The sequence below is a fragment of the Phyllobates terribilis genome, unplaced genomic scaffold (assembly GCF_046119375.1).
Source record: "Phyllobates terribilis strain yellow unplaced genomic scaffold, ASM4611937v1 Scaffold_9__5_contigs__length_417890890, whole genome shotgun sequence".
In the NCBI taxonomy this organism is placed as follows: Eukaryota; Metazoa; Chordata; class Amphibia; order Anura; family Dendrobatidae; genus Phyllobates; species Phyllobates terribilis.
The window spans coordinates 31,593,229-31,616,364 of record NW_027362769.1 but is presented as its reverse complement, the minus strand read 5'-3'; positions in this window follow the sequence as shown (position 1 = coordinate 31,616,364).

The window sequence follows — 23,136 nt, the reverse complement described above, 5'->3', positions numbered from 1 at the left end:
CATTGGGGAATTCAGAGATGGAGAAGGACTTGGGCATCTTGATTGATAGCAAGCTAAATTGGAGTGCCCAAAGTCAGGCCGCTGCTGTAAGGGCAAACAGGGTAATGGGATGTATCAGAAGAGGTATAGCTGCAAAGAATGAGAACATTGTTCTTCCACTGTACAAAGCACTGGTCAGACCACACTTGGAATACTGTGCTCAGTTATGGGCCCCAATATATAGAAAGGATATAAACGAGCTTGAAAAGGTACAAAGGAGGGCAACAAAATTAATAAAGGGAATGGAGGGACTGCAATACCCAGAGAGGTTGGCAAAACTAGAACTATTCAGCCTGGAAAAGAGAAGGTTGAGGGGGGACATAATAAATGTGTACAAATATGTTAGGGGACAGTATAGAGATCTTGCCCGGGATTTGTTCAAAAGGAGGGATATTACGGTAACAAGAGGGCACTCACTAAGACTGGAAGAGAAAAGGTTTCAGCACCAGCATAGGAAGGGGTTCTTTACGGTAAGAGCAGTGAGAATATGGAATTCACTGAGTGAGGAGACGGTAATGTCGGATTCACTACACCAGTTCAAGCGGGGACTGGATGCATTTCTAGATACCAGGCAGATTTCAGCATATACTTAAAAATAAAATAAAATAGTAGGTTGATACAGGGATTTATTCTGACTGCTGGTTTCAGAGTCGGGAGGGAATTTTTCCTCAGGTGAAGATTGGCCAAATCATTTGGGGTTTTTGCCCTCCTCTGGATCAACTTTAGCAACTACAGAACTAACAGGTCGAACTTGATGGGCGCAAGTCTTTATTCGGCTTTACAAACTATGTTACTATGTTACTATGTTACTATCCCAACCGTGAAGCATGGTGGGGAAAACATTATACTTTGGAGGTGCTTTTCTGCAAAGGGGACATGACGACTGCACCGTACTGAAGGGAAGATGGGTGGGGTCATGTATCGCGAGATTTTGGCCAACAACCTCTTACCCTCAGTAAGAGCATTGAAGATGGGTCTTGGCTGGGTCTTCCAGCAAGACAATGACCCAAAACATACAGTCAAGGCAACAAAGGAGTGGCTCAAAAAGAAGCACATTAATGTCATGGAGTGGCCTAGCCAGTCTCCAGACCTTAATCCCATAGAAAACTTATGGAGGGAGTTGAAGCTCTGAGTTGCCAAGCGACAGTCTCAAAAATCTGAATGATTTAGAGATGATCTGCAAAGAGGAGTGGACCAAAATTCCTCCTGACATGTGCTTAACCCTCATCATTAACTACAAAAAACGTCTGACTACTGTGCTTGCCAACAAGGGTTTTGCCACCAAGTATTAAGTGTTGTTTGCCAGAGGAATCAAATACTTATTTCTCACTGCAAAATGCAAATAAATTTATCTAATTTATACAATGTGATTTTCTTGATTTTTTTAATATTCTATCTCTAAATGTTAAAATTAACCTACCCTTAAAATTATAGACTGTTCATGTCTTTGTCGGGGGGCAAACTTACAAAAACAGCAAGGGATCAAATACTTATTTCCTCCACTGTAGAGATATATTTTATTTTTTTAAACTTTTGTTATTGTGTAAATTGCATCAGGATTTACAGAATGTAAACCATTTTTCTCTATCTCTATCCATGATTTTCACTGAAAAAACTTATACTCATAACAGGATATGAGGCTGTTCTCACATCTTGAGTTTCATTGTGGACTGAATGGGTGGACTGCAAAAAAATGTGTAGACTTGTCATTTTAGGCCGGCGTCACACTACCGTATAACACGGCCGCGTGCTATTCGATAAAACATCGCATAGCACTCGGCCCAGTGTTATACAATGGGGCTGCTCAGATCAGCAATTATTTTCTCATGCTGATTTGACGTGAGAGAACAATTGCAGCATGCTGCGATTTGCAGCGAGACTCGATTCATTCGCACCCATACAAGTCTAAGGGTGCGAGTGAAACATCGGACTGCACTCGGATGTCATCTCATACGTTGAGTCAGGCCATGGAAGAGACGGAGAAATTACTTTCTCTGTCTCCTCCGCAGCTGTGCTGCGATTCTCTCATGGTAAAGAATCGCAGCACAGTAGCATGACACTGAGCTCCCGCTAGCAGCAGAGCAGGAGCTGAGTGTCATTAGCATATCGCATCTGATGCCAAATGCTGGTGTGACGCCGGCCTTAGATCCTCCTTGACATATGCAGTACGCAGATATGCAGGCACTCACACACAGTAAGCAGACATGCACGAACACACACAGTACGCAGACATGCATGCACACACACAGTACGCCGACATGCACGCACACACACAGTACGCAGACATGCGCGCGCACACACAGTACGCAGACGATTACGCCAAGTTTGTGACGCTCTAGCCCTCCCTGGAATCTTGGGGTACTCGGAGCCGGGTCGGTGTAGGTGTTACTGGGGATGCAGTCGTGCCTGGACCCGTTCCGTGCCCAGGGCGGTCACAATCAAAATTATTGGGCTTTCAAGTGAGAGTAGTATTTCGACTACGCCACCTGCGGTTTCCGGTGATGGGCTCCAGCGCTGCTTCAGTCCACTGAGGCCTGTGTTACGGGCAGCTAAGATGAGATGGCTCCCCACAGGCGGAGCAGGCCTCAGGGCAGTGTACGGGAGGAATGGTGGGTGCAGTGCTGCGCAGGAAATAACAGGCTGAGGCGGTGTGTGAAGTCATCCCGGTCTTTACTCACTTTCAGATGTACTTTCAGCCGCAAAGCTTCTCTCTGCTACACACGGCATACTGCGGCCACAGGGAAGGGGGTCCAGCACTTCCCAGGTAGATCAGGAGCACCCGTCGAGACCCCTCTGGTGTGAGTTCCTCTCCTTGGCAAGTTCTCCCACTAAGTCTCCTCCTGACTGTGTGTGGTATGAACGTGGTGTAAGGCCGGGTCCCACTGAGTAAATGCAGTGTAAGAGATACAGGTGGCGTAGGCCGCTCCGTCCGTATCCCCTTGGGATCCACTAAGCCTCCGGGCTCTTCTGACTGAGACTTGAAGTGACAAAGTCAGATATCGGGGGCCGGTTACCCTCTTGCAGCAGGAATCCCTCTGACTAGGCCAGAGTAAAGAATACAGGTGGCGACTCCGCTCCATCCGTATCCCCCTGGGATCCTTTTGCCTGTGGAGCCTATCTCCTCCGCTCCCCTCCAAGGCCTTCTTAGGTCAGGACCTTGACCGGGTAGAGACAGTGGTTAACTCTGACCCGCTCCTCGTCTCAAGGCCAGAGTACGAGGACCGTGTATCCTCAGCCAGCTGCAGACCTGTGCTGGATTCTGGCAGAAGACCACATTCCAGACGAAGACCATAATCAAAGATGAAGATTACAATCAAAGACGAAGATCACAATCAAAGACCGTGAACTTAAGATGGCCATAGATTAAATATGAAACAATAAGTGTTTCCTAAAAGTGTGTCCTCCACCCTCACCCACTACATGGTTCCCCCTATCTTTGGTTCCCCCCATCTCCTCTATCCCGGGCCGGGGCAGCACTCTGGTGCATTTAGGCCCCCTTCAGGACAGGAGTGGTGTAGTGTTGAATGGTGAAGGGGGGTCCTGAGAGATGCTCCATCCTTACCTGAAAGAGGAGATACCACACCTCAATCTGAGGTGCAGTAGCCCTGTGGCGACTGAACCCTCAGGGGCGCCACATTCCCCCCCGGTGAAACACAACACGTCCGCGGGCTGCAATAGAGTAAAGAGTTGGTACAGACATTCAATTTTTAAAAGTTTTTGTGAACAGTAAAACATTCTTCCCTTTATGGGAGGTTAGGACACTTTAACATTGCATGATATATATATATAATATAAATATAGAAAACATCAAAGAGACATTATGCATATATGGAAGACATTAAAGAGATGTTATGCAAGTAGACAGTTCTGTAGAAAATACAGTAGAAAGTGTCAGTTCAGCAGCATGAGGGACCTGTCCCAAACCCTCAACGTAGGCCCTGAGGTGGCTGCAGGGCATGAAGATCCCGAGTTGGACCTCCATTAGAGCCACTCCAGACAGGTTTTGCTTCTGAGGTCTGAGGTAGAAGTGGTTTTGCATAAAACCAATAGGGAGCACCTAAATAGATGCAAACTAGATACAAGAAGTCAGTCTGTCTACTGCCAGCATCCGCAGGGACAAATGTCTCTTTCAACAGAAATTCGGGTACAAAAAGGAAAAACAAAAACAGTTCACACGACAGGGAGATGCATCTCCCGGGGCTGCTTAGAAGTGGTATCCCCACCGGGGAAATGGCTCATCTTTCCCGACGGAGCCTGACCGGTCCTCTGTGGGCAGGTGAGTGGGGGCATCCTCCTTAAATACCCTGTGGACGTCCAGGGCATACCACCCACGCTCCCCGTGGTGGCGGGTGTAGGACACCAAATCGCCCAGGTAGAGGTTCCGGCCAGGGTGGCCCTGCTCCAGCCGCGGCTCGACGTCCCGCCGGTTGACAAACACGTCCCGGTTGAACTGTGGGCTGCGAATGAAGCCCCATCCTGCCACCTGGTGGAAGCGCACAATAACGCCTTCTTCCCGGTGTCTTGGACGGGTGGCCTCCGCCTGACGGGCCTGCGCTTTTGCAGCCTTGGCGCGCACCTCCAGGCGCTCGCAGCGGACCCGCTTCTCCCGTTGCTCTTTCTCGTACTGGAGGAGTTCTTTGCGGCAGGTCTCCTCCCGCCTCCGCACTTCAGCTTTGGTTTCCCGGGGGAAGCCTATCAGGTCGCCACCCCGGTTATCCCAGGCAAACTCCTCTGCCGCCGGGCAAGTGACTCATGGCGCGGGCAGCGGCAGTAACGGGGGTTGCTGCGTGCACTCTGTTGATATGGCCCAGTCCGGGTTGGGGCAGGTGGACACCCAGGTTAGTGCAGGCGTTTCCGGATCGGGGGTCGGGAGGCTTAACAGGTCCCCACCTGTGGGGGTGGCTTGGGCCTCGGCCTCTGGAGCCAGGAGCCGCTCCCATACGACGGCGCCCTAGGATGGGGGTGCCGGCAGGATACTTAGGAGGGCTTCAGTGCGTCCCGCGCCCGGGATAGGGGTCATTGCCTTACCCGCACTTGGGCTGCACGGGGTCTCCTGGGCTTCCTCTGCCTGGGCTGAAGCCTCACTTGACAGGCGCGACAAGCTCTGGCGGCGGTCCCGGATCCTCCGCAACACATCCTCCCTCCACTCTGCGGCTGCCAGTCGCTGGGCCTCTGCGACCCTCCGGGTCAGGTCCTGCGATTCACCACGGAGGAACTCGGCCTCCTCCGCGGTCAGGTGGATTCCCTCCATACCGAGGGAGGTAGAAGCAGGTGGGCCAGCGACGGAGGACATCTCCTTTGCTGCTTCCATCTTTGCTGCTTGGTGCTGTCTGTTTCTCCCCCTTCTTTTGGGGCGGCTCCAGGGCGGCTGGCTGACGGGCACTCCTTGGGACGTCCCATCCGTCTTGACGGACACTACTATGCGGACTGTCTCTGATGGAGGGGGCGGTCTGCACTTTTGGCGCCATTGGGGAGCCAGGCCCACGATGGGAGGACTTTGGTTGCTGTTGTTTTTGCACATAATGGTGTCCGTTCTTCTTGGGCGGGCGCCACATTGAGTGTGAAACGACAGTCTTTTTGTGTAAAGGCGCACAGTACCCGTCGGCAATGGGGATGATCTTTTCCGTTGCTGCGGGCACGCTATCCTGCCGATTACGCCAAGTTTGTGACGCTCTAGCCCTCCCTGGGATCTTGGGGTACTCGGAGCCAGGTCGGTGTAGGTGTTACGGGGGATGCAGTCGTGGCCTGGACCCGTTCCGTGCCCAGGGTGGTCACAATCAAAATTATTGGGCTTTCAAGTGAGAGTGGTATTTCGACTACGCCACCTGCGGTTTCCGGTGATGGGCACCAGCGCTGCTTCAGTCCACTGAGGCCGTTGTTACGGGCAGCTAAGATGGGACGGCTCCCCGCAGGCGGAGCAGGCCTCAGGTCAGTGTGAGGGAGGAATGGTGGGTGCAGTGCCGCGCAGGAAATAACAGGCTGAGGCGGTGTGTGAAGTCATCCGGGTCTTTACTCACTTTCAGATGTACTTTCAGCTGCAAAACTTCTCTCTGCTACATACGGCGTACTGTGGCCACAGGGAGGGGGGTCCAGCACTTCCCAGGTAGATCAGGAGCACCCGTCGAGACCCCTCTGGTGTGAGTTCCTCTCCTTGGCAAGTTCTCCCACTAAGTCTCCTCCTGACTGTGTGTGGTACGAACGTGGTGTAAGGCCGGGTCCCACTGGATAAACGCAGTGTAAGAGATACAGATGGCGTAGGCCGCTCCGTCCGTATCCCCTTGGGATCCACTAAGCCTCCGGGCTTTTCTGACTGAGACTTGAAGTGATCAGATATCGGGGGCTGGTTACCCCTCTTGCAGCAGGAATCCCTCTGACTAGGCCAGAGTAAAGAATACAGGTGGCGACTCTGCTCCGTCCGTATCCCCCTGGGATCCTTTTGCCTGTGGAGCCTATCTCCTCCACTCCCCTCCAAGGCCTTCTTAGGTCAGGACCTTGACCTGGTAGAGACAGTGGTTAACTCTGACCTGCTCCTCGTCTCAAGGCCAGAGTACGAGGACCGTGTATCCTCAGTCAGCTGCAGACCTGTGCTGGATACTGGCAGAAGACCACATTCCAGACGAAGACCACAATCAAAGACGAAGATCACAATCAAAGACCTTGAACTTAAGATGGCTGTAGATTAAATATGAAACAATAAGTGTTTCCTAACAGTGTGTCCTCCACCCTCACCCACTACATGGTTCCCCCTATCTTTGGTTCCCCCCATCTCCTCTATCCCGGGCCGGGGCAGCACTCTGGTGCATTTAGGCCCCCTTCAGGACAGGAGTGGTGTAGTGTTGAATGGTGAAGTGGGGTCCTGAGAGATGCTCCATCATTATCTGGAAGAGGAGATGCTACACCTCAATCTGAGGTGCAGTAGCCCTGTGGCGACTGAACCCTCAGGGGCGCCACACAGACATGCACACACACAGTACGCAGACATGCAAGCGCGCACACAGTACGCAGACATGCGCGCACACACAGTATGCAGACATGCACGCGCACACACAGTATGCAAACATGCACGTACACACGGTATGCAGACATGCGACCACACACACATGGTACGCAGACATGTGCGCACACACACAGTACGCAGACATGCGCGCACACACAATATGCAGACATGCGATCACACACGCAGTACGCAGACATGCACGCGCACACACAGTACGCAGACAAGCATGTTCACACAGTGCGCAGACATGCATGCGCACACACATACACAGATAAATACACATACTGACATACATACTATACATATTTGAACACATTCTTAAAAACACATAAAACAGACATAAATATATACACACAGTCATGCACACCCACACACATACAGACACACACAAGACATTACAAATATACACTGCTCAAAAAAATAAAGGGAACGCTTAAACAACAGAATTGTTACGGATCCGGGTGGTGCAACCTCGTGCTGCAGTGCAAGGAGGGACCAGAGGGGTGTAACTAGGTATCAACTCGGACTGACCAAGGTCGCACAGCGGCTCAATCATCTCCGTGAACCAGGGAAGGACCGAGCAGAGGAACCAGGGGCCACTGTGGGCCTGTCCTTGTATGATAGCAGGTGACTCCCACGGGTAACTGACAGGAGCCTCCGGGTAGGCACGGCAGGTAACTGGTAGGAGCCTCCAGGTAGGCTGGCTGATAGGCACGGCAGGTAACTGGTACCTTCTCCTGGTAGGCAGGCAAGCCAGGCCCATAGACAGACTGGCGGGTTTGGATCGTAGGCAGACCGTCGGGCTGGAGAGTACACTTGGCTGGCGGAGACAGGTAGTCAGGCTGGCTTACTGGACTGGTAGTCAGGCTGGTGGACTGGACTGGTAGTCAGGCTGGCGGATTGGACTGGTAGTCAGGCTGGCGGACTGGACTGGTAGTCAGGCTGGCGGACTGGACTGTTAGTCAGGCTGGCGGACTGGACTGGTAGTCAGGCTATCAGTGGGACCTGAGGGCTGAAGCAGAGTTTAGGACACAAAGCTACAACCTTGCACGGGCACCTCCATTTTGGAGGAGGTGCCATTTATATACCATTGGCCGGGGACTCCATAGGACGGCGCGCACGGCCCCTTTAAGAGGGAGGGAGCGCGCGCGCGCCCTAAGCTCAGTGCCCGGGAAGCTGCGCACGCTGGCAGCAGCAGGAGAGCCGGAAGACGCCGGGCCGGGAGCGCGGCGGTAAGGGGGACGGTGTCTCTGCCTGTCAGGGGGCAGAGACACCGATACTACAGTACCCCCCCTTTATGCCCCCTCTTTTTTAGGCCGGAAAGAAATTTTTTAAGGAGAAGCGGGGCGTGGATGTTCTCCCTGGGTTCCAAAGTTCTCTCCTCTAGGCCAAACCCCTTCCAATCCACCTGAAAAAAGGTTTTTCCTCTTACCCTCTTGGTGGCCAGAAAATTCTCTACCTCATAGACGTCCTCAGCGGAGACCGGAGCTGGGGAGGATTGTCGGAAAAAGAATTAAGCACAACTGGTTTGAGGAGAGATACTGTACGTGGAAGGAGGTGGGAATCCGTAAAGTGGCCGGGAGTTTTAACTTGTAGGCTACTGGGTTGATTTGCTTGAGGACTTCAAATGGGCCGATGAACTGTGGACCCAACTTATAGGAGGGTATTTTGAGACGAACATGTTTGGAGGAGAGCCAAACCTTGTCTCCTGGCCAGAATTGAGGTGGGTACAGGTGTCTCTTATCAGCATGTTTCTTCATCCGCTCGGAGGATTGGAGAAGTGCGGATCTAGTGTCCTCCCACATGGTGGAAAATTCGCTGACCAGAGACTCCGCGGCAGGGTTGTCCACTGAAGCGGAGACGGGAAACGGAATCCGGGGATGTTGACCGTAGACCACAAAGAACGGGGACTTGGAAGAAGATTCGCTCTCATGGTTGTTATAGGAGAACTCGGCCCATGGTAGGAGCTCTACCCAATCGGTATGGTGAGCGTTGACGAAGTGCCGGAGGTAGCTGGTAAGGATCTGGTTGATACGTTCCACTTGGCCATTGGACTGCGGATGGTAAGCAGAGGAGAAATCCAGGGTGACATCTAGCAGCTTACACGTAGCTCTCCAGAAGCGCGAAGTAAACTTTACCCCGCGATCAGACACAATGTGGAGGGGTAGGCCATGGAGACGAAAGATGTGATGGAAGAAGTCCTTAGCCATCACAGATACAGACAGGAGACCAGGCAGAGGGATGAAGTGGGCCATTTTAGAAAAGCGGTCAGTGACCACCCAAATGACAGTACAACCGGCAGAAACAGGGAGACCAGTAATAAAGTCCATAGCAACGTGTTGCCATGGGGCAGCACATACGGGAAGAGGCAGGAGACGGCCGGCTGGAAGATGTCTGGGAACCTTGTTGTGGGCACAGGACGAACAGGCCATGACGAAGTCTACCACATCCTTGCGCAGGGTAGGCCACCAGTAATGGCGGGTAATGAGCAGGAAGGTCTGGCCAGCATGGCCGGCTAGTTTAGATGAATGACCCCAGTGAAGAACTTTCTTATGATCCGGAACTGCTACAAACGTCTTACCGGGTGGGAGACGAGACAGGTCCAAGGGAGCCACATTCATCACTTTGGAGGGATCGATGATATGCATAGGCTCCTCCTCTTGATCGGAAGACAGGAAGGATCGGGACAAGGCATCGGCTTTAACATTCTTGTCCGCAGGGCGGTAATGTAGGGTAAAGTTAAAGCGGGCGAAGAACAAAGACCACCGGGCCTGACGCGGATTGAGTCTTTGCGCATTCTGTAGATATGCCAGGTTTTTGTGGTCAGTGTAGATGACCACCGTGTGCAGAGCCCCCTCAAGCAGGTAACGCCACTGCTCCAGTGCCAATTTGATGGCTATCAGTTCTCTGTCCCCTATGGAGTAGTTGCGCTCGGACGAGGAGAAGAGCTTGGAGAAGAAGCCGCAGGTAACCATTCTCCCGGACGGAGATTTCTGGGTGAGCACCGCTCCGGCTCCGGAAGAGGAAGCATCAACCTCCAGAAAGAACTGTTTGTTGCAATCCGGACGGTGCAGCACTGGGACAGAAGAGAAGGCTTGTTTTAAGGAGAGGAAGGCCTCCTCCACTTCGGACAGCCATTCCTTAGGATTTGCTCCCTTACGGGTGAGCGCAGAGATGGGAGCAGTCCGGGAATAGAAATGTGCGATGAAGAGACGGTAATAGTTGGCGAAGCCCAGGAATCGCTGAATCTCCTTCAACCCCTCCAGACGGGGCCACTTTAAGACGGCAGAGACCTTCTCGGGGTCGATCCATAGACCTGTCTTAGAGATAATATAGCCCAGGAATGGAAGAGAGGTCTGCTCGAAGAGGCATTTCTCAAATTTCGCGTATAGGTGATTCTGCCTGAGCCTAAGCAGGACCTGACGAACATCCCTCCGGTGTGTGGGAAGATCCGGAGAGAAGACCAAGATGTCGTCCAGGTATACCACCACGCAAGAATATAAGAGATCACGGAAGATGTCGTTAACTAATTCTTGGAAGACGCTTGGAGCATTACAGAGGCCGAAGGGCATCACACGGTATTCATAGTGGCCGTCCCGGGTATTGAATGCCATCTTCCACTCGTCTCCTTGGCGGATCCGGACCAAGTTATACGCCCCATGATGATCGAGCTTGGTGAAGATCTTCGCTCCTTTAAGGCAGTCGAACAGCTCAGAGATGAGCGGCAGGGGGTATTTGTTTTTGATAGTAATCTGGTTGAGTCCTCTATAATCGATACAGGGGCGTAGTGAACCGTCTTTCTTTTTTACGAAGAAGAATACGGCTCCAGCCGGGGAGGTAGATTTCTGGATGAATCACCTAGCCAGATTTTCTTCGATGTACTCCGACATGGCCCAGGTTTCGGCCAATGACAATGGGTAACTATGCCCACGGGGTGGTGTGGCACCGGGTACTAGGTCAAAAGGGCAATCATATGGCCTATGAGGTGGCAGTGTCTCAGCTTCCTTCTTGTCGAAGACATCTGCATAGGACCAGTAAGGTGCCGGTATACCAGGTAAATTAGCCGGAGTAGACGGAGGTCGAGTCGGGCGAAACGGGACCAGGCAGGTCTTATGGCAATCCTGCCCCCAACGGAGCACCTCACTGGATTGCCAATTCAGAATGGGTTCATGTCTCTGTAGCCAGGGTAGACCTAGCAAAAGGGAGCGAGAGAGTCCGGAAAGCACATTGAAGGAGATCCTCTCCGAGTGCAGCATTCCCACCTGGAGGGTTACAGGCTCAGTGACGAGCAAGATGGTCATCGGAAGGAGTCTTCCATCCACGGAAGTGACTGCCAATGGTTCAGCCACAGGTTTGGTAGGAATCTGATACTTCTCTACAAGGGACTGGGAAATGAGATTCCCAGCGGCTCCGGAATCCAGATGGGCGGTTTCAAAGAAGCGGTTCTCTCCACAGGAAATAGAGACGGATAAAGTCAAGAATGGAGAGGCTTTACTCTTGCCTAGGACGACCTCTCCGAGTGGTCCTAGACACTGGAGTTTCCCGGCTTCACCGGACAGCAACGGATCAGGTGCTACTTACTACCACAGTAGAAACAGCTCTCCTCGGCTTGGCGTGTTTCTTGGCGAGACTTGACCATCTTGGTCTGGTTGATCTGCATGGGTTCGGGCGAGCTTGGCCGGGAAGTTGCTGGTTGGGAGACAGGTTTCTGGAAAACAGGAGCAAGATGAGAAAATCTTCTCTCTTGGGTAGTCTCCTTAGCACGTTCTAGGAAACGGATGTCAATCCGGGAGGCTAGTGACACCAGGTCATCCAGGGTGGTAGGAATGTCCCGGCCGGCTAGCTCGTCCTTAATCCGACCGGAAAGACCCTCCCAGAAGGTGGACACCAGGGCCTCGTTGTCCCAGGCAAGCTCAGAAGTGAGTGTACGGAACTGTATCGCATACTGGCCCACGGTGAGACTCCCTTGGCGGAGACGGAGCAATGAGGAGGCAGTAGAAATCCTTCGACCAGGCTCATCGAAGACCCTCTGGAAGCAGTGAGGAAAGCTGGAAAATCGGACACCAGGGAATCCCCTCTATCCCATAGAGGGTTTAGCCATGCCAATGCTTCCCCGGTGAGATGAGACATGATGAACGCCACCTTGGCCCGGTCGGAGAGAAACTGATGTGCCAGAAGTTCAAAGTGCAGCATGCACTAGTTCAGAAAACCCTGACATAAGACGGGGTTACCCCCAAAACTAGGAGGCGCAGAAAGCCGGGGTCCTAGGCTGGATGCCGTGGTATTGGTAGGCAGCGGCGCCGCCGGAGCGGGTGTTGCTCGGCTCGAGGTGGGTACAGGTGGGACAGACAGTGTTTCCAGGCGAGAGATGACAGACCGCAGGTAGGTCAGGATGGTTTCCTGTTGGGATCTCTGATGAGAAACCTCCTGGTACAGGTCAGCAAGCGAAGGAACCTGGGGGCCACCGGGTTCCATGGCCCGTGCAAACTGTTATGGATCCGGGTGGTGGAACCTCTGTGCTGCAGTGCAAGGAGGGACCAGAGGGGCATAACTAGGTATCAACTCGGACTGACCAAGGTCAAACGGTGGCTCAATCAACTCCGTGAACCACGGAACGACCGAGCAGAGGGACCAGGTGCTACTCTGGGCCTGTCCTTGTATGAAAGCAGGTGACTCCCACGGGTAACTGACAGGAGCCTCCGGGTATGTAAAGAGAGGAGAGAACAAGGCGCAATGGGTGACTCAGTATTGCAATTGTTAGAGGGGTGTGGGGATGGCTACTAACCTTATGAAGTTGTGCACCTCTGCACAACCCCAGTGTAAAGCTCCACAAGCTCCGCTCTGTTGGTGGCTGTCATCTATTTCCAGCGGCGTTCACAGATCCTGATCTCTTGGTGGTATATCACGTGGTCAGGTTAGTAGCATGTAATGCCGAGATAGACGCCCAGCTTCACCAACACCCCCGGCAGCGTTCCGGAGGGGTTAAGGCAGCGCAGCTTGGAAAACCAGGGTAGTAATTTTAATTAAATTGCTCCCACAGGTGAAAAAACAATAGATTAAAGGCAGCTCTACCGCACCCCAACAGGGGGAAAAGGACAATCAGTGAATATGAATAGCGGTACCAGAGCGCCAATAACAGGGCAAAAATATTAAAAGGACTGATTTATTAATACACACAATGCATTTCGGTGGACACAGCCACCTTCATCAGGTGCCTCCGGGTAGGCACGGCAGTTAACTGGAAGGAGCCTCCAGGTAGGCTGGCTGATAGGCACGGCAGGTAACTGGCATGTTCTCCGGGTAGGCAGGCAAGCCAGGCCCATAGACAGACTGACGGGTTTGGATCGTAGGCAGACCGTCGGGCTGGAGAGTACACTTGGCTGGCGGAGACAGGTAGTCAGGCTGGCGGACAGGACTGGTAGTCAGGCTGGCGGACTGGACTGGTAGTCAGGCTGGCGGACTGGAATGGTAGTCAGGCTGGCGGACTGGACTGGTAGTCAGGCTGGTGGACTGGACTGGTAGTCAGACTGGCGGACTGGACTGGTAGTCAGGCTGGCGGACTTGTAGTCAGGCTAGCAGCGGGACCTGAGGGCTGAAGCAGAGTTTAGGACACAAAGCTACAACCTTGCACGGGCACCTCCATTTTGGAGGAGGTGCCTTTTATATGAGAGGTCCTCCTGCCATTGGCTGGGGACTCCTTAGGGCGGCGTGCGTGGCCCATTTAAGAGGGAGGGAGCGCACGCTCGCCCTAAGCACAGTGCCCCGGAAGCTGCGCGCGCCGGCAGCAGCAGCAGGAGAACAGGAAGACGCCGGGCCGGGTGCGCGGCGGTAAGGTGGACGGCGTCTCTGCCTGTCAGGGGGCAGAGATGCCGATACTGCAAGAATATAACAGCAAGTAAATCAAACTTCTGTGAAAGCAAACTGTCCACTTAGGAGCAACACTGTTTGACAATCAATTTCACATGCTGTTGTGCAAATGGAATAGACAATAGATGGAAATGATTGGCAATTATCAAGACACACTCAATAAAGGAGTGGTTCTGCAGGTGGGGACCACAGACCACATCTCAGTACCAATGCTTTCTGGCTGATGTTTTGGTCACTTTTGAATGCTGGTTGTGCTTTCACACTCGTGGTAGCATGAGACGGACTCTACAACCCACAGAAGTTGCTCAGGTAGTGCAGCTCATCCAGGATAGCACATCAATGAGAGCTGTGGCCAGAAGGTTTGCTGTATCTGTCAGCGTAGTGTCCAGAGGCTGGAGGTGCTACCAGGAGACAGGCCAGTACACCAGGAGATGTGGAGGGCAACAACCCAGCAGCAGGACCGCTACCTCCTCCTTTGTGCATGGAGGAACAGGAGGAGTACTGCCAGAGCCCTACAAAATGATCTCCAGCAGGCCACAAATGTGCATGTGTCTGCACAAACGGTTAGAAACTGACTCCATGAGGGTGATATGAGGGCCCGACGTCCACAGATGGGCGTTGTGCTCACAGCCCAACACCGTGCAGGACGCTTGGCATTTACCACAGAACACCAGGATTGGCAAAGACGCCACTGGCGCCCTGTGCTCTTCACAGATGAAAGCAGGGTCACACTGAGCACATGTGACAGACATGACAGAGTCTGGAGAAGCCATGGAGAGAGATCTGCTGACTGCAACATCCTTCAGCATGACCAGTTTGGCAGTGGGTCAGTAATGGTGTGGGGTGGCATTTCTTTGGAGGGCCACACAGCCCTCCATGGGCTCGCCAGAGGTAGACTGACTGCCATTAGGTACCGAGATGAGATCCTCAGACCCATTGTGAGATCATATGCTGGTGCAGTTGGCCCTGGGTTCCTCCTAATGCAGGACAATGCCAGACCTCATGTGGCTGGAGTGTGTCAGCAGTTCCTGCAAGATGAAGGCATTGAAGCCGTGGACTGGCCCGCCCGTTCCCCAGACCTGAATCTGATTGAGCACATCTGGGACATCATGTCTCGCTCCATCCAGCAATGTCATGTTGCACCACAGACTCTCCAGGAGTTGGCAGATGCTTTAGTCCAGGTCTGGGAGGAGATCCCACAGGAGACCATCCACAACCTCATCAGGAGCATGCCCAGGCATTGTAGAGAGGTCATACAGGCATGTGGAGGCCACACACAATACTGAGCCTCATTTTGACTTGTTTTAAGGACATTACATCAAAGTTGGATCAGCCTGTAGTGTGTTTTTCCACTTTAATTTTGGGGGTGACTCCAAATCCAGGACTCCATTGGTTAATAAATTTGATTTTCATTGATGATTTTTGTGTGATTTTGTTGTCAGCACATTCAACTTTGTACAGAACAAAGTATTCAATGAGAATATTTCATTCATTCAGATCTAGGATGTGTTATTTGAGTGTTCCCTTTATTTTTTTGAGCAGTGTATTTAATATGGGGATTGGGGAATCTGGCGACATACCTCACTTACCTGGCCCAGGCCTGTCTCCCGTCCAGCTGCGCAGGGCCGCCGGTGTGTCTGATGGCCATCACAGACATAGCCCTGGATGATCTGGGGGGCCCCCTGCTGTTGGGGCCCTGGACCATCAGTGGGGCCCCCTCGCCGTCGGGGTCCTGGACCATCGGTGGGGCCCCCTCACCGTCTGGGCCCGGGCCACTTCCCCAGCATCTGTACAGCCAGGACCTCACTCCGGCGCTGCAGCTTGTTTGCCGGCACTTCTTCAGACACGGCAGTGTGCAGTGCGCTGTGCGGCTGTGTCTGCTAGTAATGATGCAGCAGGGGCGAGACACAAGCACAATTAAAGGTGCAATGTCGCTCCTACATGCGTGTCATTATTACCAGACACATCCGCATAGCGCAGAGCTATGTCTGGGGAAGTGCCAGCAATCGAGCTGCAGCCTGCGGAGCCGGGGGGGACAGGAGCAGGAGGAGGGACCAATGTTGGGGCGGCGGGGGCCCCTATGCAGGTACACGGTGAAAGCGACTGCTATGAGGCCCCCCCAGCTCACGGGCCCCATTAGCAGTAGCGTGGTCTGCCGCCATTGGCGGTACGCCACTGGTAACAACTACTCAGGATGACTACATTTTGAACAAGAATGAATTAACCAAAACCTCTAGAAGTGTAATTTCTCCTTTGTATTCCCACATCATGGGACAGAAAGGTATTTTTGTACAGAAATAATTGTGAGTTGTGGAGTTTATTTTTATATCTGGTTCTCTATAAACAAAAATATACAGTAAGTGACAAATACGGTTCAAGGTTTCTGTAACAAGCAACAATCAAATGATATGTATGGTAAGATGTAATAATCACATTTTTAACAATATAACTGAGTTATTAAAAGAAAAGAAAGGTTTTAATATCCAGTTGTAAACAATCTACATTATTAAAGGGTTATTCTTGCATTCCTTTATTTGTAAAATTACAAAATGCTTTTGAAATCAAGCAACTTTGCAATATATTTCTCACTAATAATTCTATCCATTTTTTAATATTATTGTAACTGCTCGCTGCATAGGTTACCGGCTGTTGAAGTCACGTAAGGAGACCGGTCAGGTCCTATTACATTAGAATATATTTTATTTATTTATTAGTTTAACCCCCTCCCAGCCATCAAAACCTGACAGCAAAATGGCAGCCGGCTGGTTGCCATTTTGCTGGATTCTTATTAATTGGATCCCAAAAAATTAGAATTTGCCAGAATCCAAAATGAATGACAAATTTGCAGTGAATTTAATTTGTTACAGATTGATTCCCTTATCACTAGTCATCACCAAACAAAATAAAATATATTTATTTCTCCTATACATACAACTGAGACTAATGGATTCTTTTTTTTTACATCACAAAAACAATGAGGACATTCACAAATTCATTTCTATGTTTTTCTGTAAAAAGACATAAAAATAATATGGAGAAATATTATCACTTATGAAAAGAGCCCAAGATTGTACAATTCTCAGGAATACTTTCTGCTCTATCCTTCAGTCATATGTTGGATTAAACAATGTGCACTTTTCTCTGTAGTAAAGAAAAGCACTACTTGGTGGAGATTTACTAAGCTCAATACACCATTATCCTGGCTTGTTACCAAATTTTTGGTGCCCAAAACATATGGGTGTATTTTAGTTTGTGTTGTCTAAAAGGTAGATAGTTTTACTAAATCAGCCTCATTGTCTACTAAATGGTGCCTCTCGTACAGACATGCTTTCTTTTGCTACAAAAGAAAATGCTCATTGTCATTGCTCACTGACATGCTCACAGGCACTGGGGGCTGCAATTAGTTCCAGGCTTTTGGTTATGCATTTATGTCAAGTAATGCTTTTTATAGTTTTTTTATGTATGTAGTTCACCAAAGATAATAAGGAAAATCACATTAAAATTAAAGGGGACTCAACTCTTCCAATTCTCACTCATTCCTAACTAAGAGTTATCAATAGGGATGAGTGAATGTTTTGAAATTCAAATTTACCAGCCTAGATCAATGTGTTAAAAAAATTCATTTGCCACAAATCACAAGTACAGAAAAGCCTCCAATTGCTGTAAAAATATGTATATAGCTCTCAGAGGTCTCCTAGGACTGTATACAGGCAATGTACATAGTGTAGCGTCGGCGTCCCTGCCTCCTGCTAGGCAGGGACGCCGTTCCCCTCACCTCTCCGCTCCGTGCCTGGCGTCTTCCTCCCGCTCTGCTGGCAGCGCGCGCTGCTTCCCGGCCACTGTGCTTAGGGCGCGCGCGCTCCCGCTCTCTTAAAGGGGCCGCGCGCGTCGTCCTAAGGAGTCCCCGGCCAATGGCCGGAGGATCTCACCATATATAAGGCACCTCCTCCAAAATGGAGGTGCCCGAGCAATGTTGTTGCAAAGCCTTTCAACTCTGCTTCAGCCCTCAGGTCCTGTTACCAGTTACCTGCCAGTCACCTGCCAGATTCCTGCTTGACACCTGCCTGATACCTGCCTGATATCTGCCTGCCTGCTTGCAATCCTGTGGTCCGACAGTCTGCCTACCAGCACCTGCCAGTCTGTCTATGGATCAGTCCGCCTGCGGACCAGGAAGTACCTGCCAGATTCCTGCTTGATACCTGCCTGCTACCTGCCTGATATCTGCCTACCTGCTTACAATCCTGTGGTCCGACAGTCTGCCTACCAGCACCTGCCAGTCTGTCTATGGATCAGTCCGCCTGCGGACCAGGAAGTTCCTGCCAGATACCTGCCTGATACCTGCCTGCCTGTCCAGAGACTCTCTCCCGCTCACCTGGGAGCACTCTCCTGCTACCTGGCTGCTAGCCTACCTGGAGGCTTAACCGTCACTTGCTGTGACCACCTGCCTGTCCAGAGACTCTTACTCGCTCACCTGGGAGCGCTCTCCTGCTACCTGTCTGCTAGCCTACCTGGAGGCTCAGCCGTCACTCGCTGTGACCACCTGCCTGTCCAGAGACTCTTACTCGCTCACCTGGGAGCGCTCACCTGCTACCTGCCTGCTAGCCTACCTGGAGGCTCTGCCGTCACTTGCCGTGACCACCTGCCTGTCAAGAGACTGTCCCCGTCACTTGCTGTGACCACCCGCCTGTCTAGAGACTGTCCCCGTCACTTGCTGTGACCGTCCTGCCCTTCTACCCTGGGACTGTCCTTGTCACTTGCCTTGTCTACCTACCCGCCTTCCCTGGGAGCCACCAGCTTCCTTACAAGGACTGCCCTTGTATAGTAGCTCACAGATTCCACCTCCCAGACCCGTTACACATAGTAGAACGAAGCCATGGCTTTTTGTCAAGTGGTGGTCCAAAAATTACTCCTTTTGGGAAATGGACGAGGTTTGTTTTTTGGCAAATGAAAAAGCACTAGATTTTTGATAATCTTTCCAAAAATTACCATTTTTTTTGGTATCAGCAACAGGTTGGTTGTTTGAAATTTGAAGAATTAATGACTTTTTAATTAGCCTTCCCAAAATTATCCCTTTTTGAGATCAGAAACAGGTTTGCTGTTTGTCAAATGAAGAAGCAGTAGATTTTTAAAAAGCCTAAAACCCAAATTATCCTTTTATGAGTTATAGATTTATTTACTATGTGCAAGATAGGATTCCCGGCAGAAGTGCAGTATAGCTGCAGAGAACAATCTGTTCTTCTTGGTCATGACAGAGCTACCTAGGGCACTGAACACCCTGTCTGACAGTACACTGAAGGCGGCACAAGATAGTACGCCCATGGAAAACTGGGCCAACACTTGCCACTTCTCCAATCTGCTGAACCTGAAGTGCACACGGTCAGGATCAAGGGCCTTTGCCAGAGAAATTACACAGTCCAAGAATGACCAAACCAGTCTATTCAGGCGTTTCTCCTCTGCTTATTTATGTCAGGTTGGTGCAGAGGCTGCTAAAATATCTGGTCCATCTCGTCTTATGCACTGTAATAGCTGCTACCTTGGCTACTTTTTTTTAGCAGAATTCCTGGCAAGGGCAGGGAAGCATTGACTCTGCCATTAGCATAGAGAGATCTCCTGCTCATACGTGCGGTCGTCAGGCATCTGCTCAGCCATCCTATGGATGCGCCATTTCTGTGGCGGCTGAGGGCTGCTGTTTGTAGCCTCAGAGGGGGCCAATATTCATGGCCTCTTCCTAGGCTATTAATATCAGCCCCCAGCTGTCTGCATAGCCTTTGCTAGCTGTTAAAATAGGGGACCCCATGTCAATTCGTTTTTGGGTTCCCCCATTTTAATAGCCAGTAAAGGCTAAGTATACAGCTGGGGGTTGATATTAGCTGTCACTAATTATGACTGATTGTTTACCTAAGCTTGGTGATATAGTCATGTATTTATGGTGGTTCTCGTGATGTATTCATGTACTGATTACGGTTCTGGTGATGTATTCATATACTGATGGAAGTTCTGGTGACCCAGGTGTCACATTAATGCACTGATAGTAGTCCTAGTGATGTATTTATCTACTGATGGTCGTTCTGCTGATGCAATTATCTACTGATGGTGGTTCTGGTGACATACAGTACAGACCAAAAGTTTGGACACACCTTCTCATTTAAAGATTTTTCTGTATTTTCATGACTGTGAAAATTGTACATTCACACTGAAGGCATCAAAACTATGAATTAACACATGTGGAATTATATACTTAACAAAAAAGAGTGAAAAAACTGAAAATATGTCTTATATTCTAGGTTCTTCAAAGTAGCCACCTTTTGCTTTGATGACTGCTTTGCACATGAGCTTCAAGAGGTAGTCATGAAAATACAGAAAAATCTTTAAATGAGAAGGTGTGTCCAAACTTTTGGTCTGTACTGTATTCATTTACTGATGGGGGTTCTAGTCACCTATATAATTTACTGATGATGGTTCTGGTGCCGTATTTATGTACTATTGATGGCTGTGGTGCTCTATTTATGTACTGATGATGATTTTGGTTTAGTTTCTGGTGAAAAATACAACACCAGAATAACCATTGCTACATGAATACATCAAAAGAACCACCATCCAGACATGAATAGATCACCAGAACTATTATCTGTACAGGAATATGGCATCAGAACCAGCATCAGTTTTGTTTGTTGCAAACTGTATTTGTCGCATAATGGAAGTAAAAACCATCAGATGTATCACTTTATCTATAATGGGGTCTGTTTAGTTTCCATTAGGATATCTGCCAAATGCTGGAAACCTTAATTGAAACATGGTCAAACAATGAATGATTCTATATCTAACTTTGAAAACACACTCCCTGTTTAGCCTCATCCTTAAAATACACCACTTTTCTTTTACTGTTGCTGGTAATTTTGGGTGAAAAAAAGTAACAATTCTAGGGAAGTGGTCATCAGAGTGGGATCAGGGGGCATTAGGGGACCTATTACTTTAGTCTCTGATTCCTTCCTTTATTTGGGGGCTGAGGGTTCATTGGGGGAAGGGGGAGTCACCATCATCTGCATAGGGCACCAAAACACCTAGTCCTGGCCATGGTTGATGCCAAAGTGGTTCCAGCTAACAAATATAGTACCCTCTGTAAAGGTCATCTGTAGGCGATGCTTGTAAAGCAAAGTAACTCAAGCTTCAGCATGCATGCTGCATTATATCATCAGTCAATACTTTAAGTTGCTTGAATAAATGCACTAACATATGCAAAATTGAATTTCATCATATTGCAAAAATTGCAAATCAGGCAGTGCTCAGACACACTATTCTGTTTTTGGAAAGTCTGGAGACAATTTTTTGCCACATTAGAACAGTTGAAAAGCACAGTCTATCTCTTGGCCATGGACATCACCCTCCTCAAGATGATATATTTCTTTAAAAAATTAGCACAATCAAGTTTAGAATGTGTGCCATGCAGAAAGCATGAGTTACTTTCCCCAAATTTAGTGCAGCCACAATGTTCCAAGCATTGTCACTCATGAGAACGGCCAGTTTGGTGAGATTTGCTGCTTGATACTTAAAAGCAACTTGTTCGCAATATTGCTTTTGTCACCCATGCTCATGAGCTGTAAAAAAGTTCAGTAGAGCCATGGAAAACATTTACAGTCCCTGTTCTTAATTTCTGCTTCACATTTTCACAGTGCTTTTCACTTTTGAGCTTAGTGTCAAATCCACGGAGTGGCTTGCAATTTCCTGAATATTACACAAGAGAACAGGCACGATATTTTTGTGAGAAATATTGGCAGCACTGTAACTTTCAGTGAGGATGAGCACATACAACAGTCATTCCATCACCAGCAACCTGGCCAGGTGTGACTTGAGTTGGCACATAATGAAGGAGAATATATGGTTGCTTCTAGGGTTGAGCGAGTATGTTCTGTCCGATTATGCTCGGGCCGAGCTCCGAGTATTTACAGCTGCTCGATGATATGGTTGAATCGCTCCCGTGTGCATGATTTGCGACTGTTTGACAGTTTTATTACATGTGAGGAATGTCTATTTCTTACACATACATACTCGCTCAACACTAGTTGTTTCCTATCAGTAGATTATGATAATGACATCGACCAGGTAATATTTCAGGATATTTCAAGATATGACCTGACTTCCAGACAGATGAACGGGAGGAGAAGGGGTTGGAAGACATCTTAAGCCTTGCTTAATTTGCTTATATTGCTGGTCAGCTTGCATTTCCCACATGAGCAGGTAGGTGATGTCTCTTCAAGTGCTGATGGAGAGCCATAGCTCCTAGTCTATTGGAGGCAGAACTTCCATGGCTTCTTTTCCTGCACAGCCTTCCCACTGAAAACTTTTTTTTCAGCCAGCAATGTAGAAAATAATTCCCAAACCCTAGATACTCGGACAAAGGTCTTGCCTCCCATTACAACCAGAATTTTCAGGCACTTTTGAGCCTCCTCTACCAACAGCAGCTAAAGCATCACCTGCTTCCAAGCTGACTGCAGAAGAATCCATCATCATCATCTATCCACCATCTTCCTTCACTGACAATATCACTTCCTCGTCACCCCAATAACATCTTATCCTGCTTTGATTTAGACAAGTGATTTGCCATATAATTCAATGCCTCATGTGAATATATTGACGTTTCGACTCTATAGTTCTTGTCATGGTGTCGTTAAAATGAGATCGCATCCTGTCAATAATATAGCATAAAGCTGAAACATCAGCAACAAATACAAACAAATATATGGATATTCACAAATGGAAACTTACAATTATAGACATAAATTTACATTTATATACACGTAAGTATGAAGCCGACAATTGTATATTTCAGCTCATACAGCAATAAATCACATAAAAAAGATAACTGCTATTGTTGCTGTTGTAATCTCAAAATAATATATTCTGTCAAGTGGTGGTATAAGAACAATGAGTACTTGTACATCAGCTCTTAGTGAAAAGAGCATGATGTAGTAGGGTGTAGAATAGATACAGTAAAGAGAATCCTACCAGCATTTGTCCACACCTATCATCCTGTTTTACACTTGATCCAGCACAAAATATCTAAACATTGGCCCTTACTAGGCTGAGCGTACTGTGAGGCAGTGACCGGGATCGTATACGAGGGGCGTTATTGACTCACCCCCTGGGCTGTGGGGCACTCGGATCCGGGCAATAGGGGGAACGATGGGAGTAGTAGTGGCAACCCGGTTCCGTGGCTCAGGGTGGTCAGACCAGTG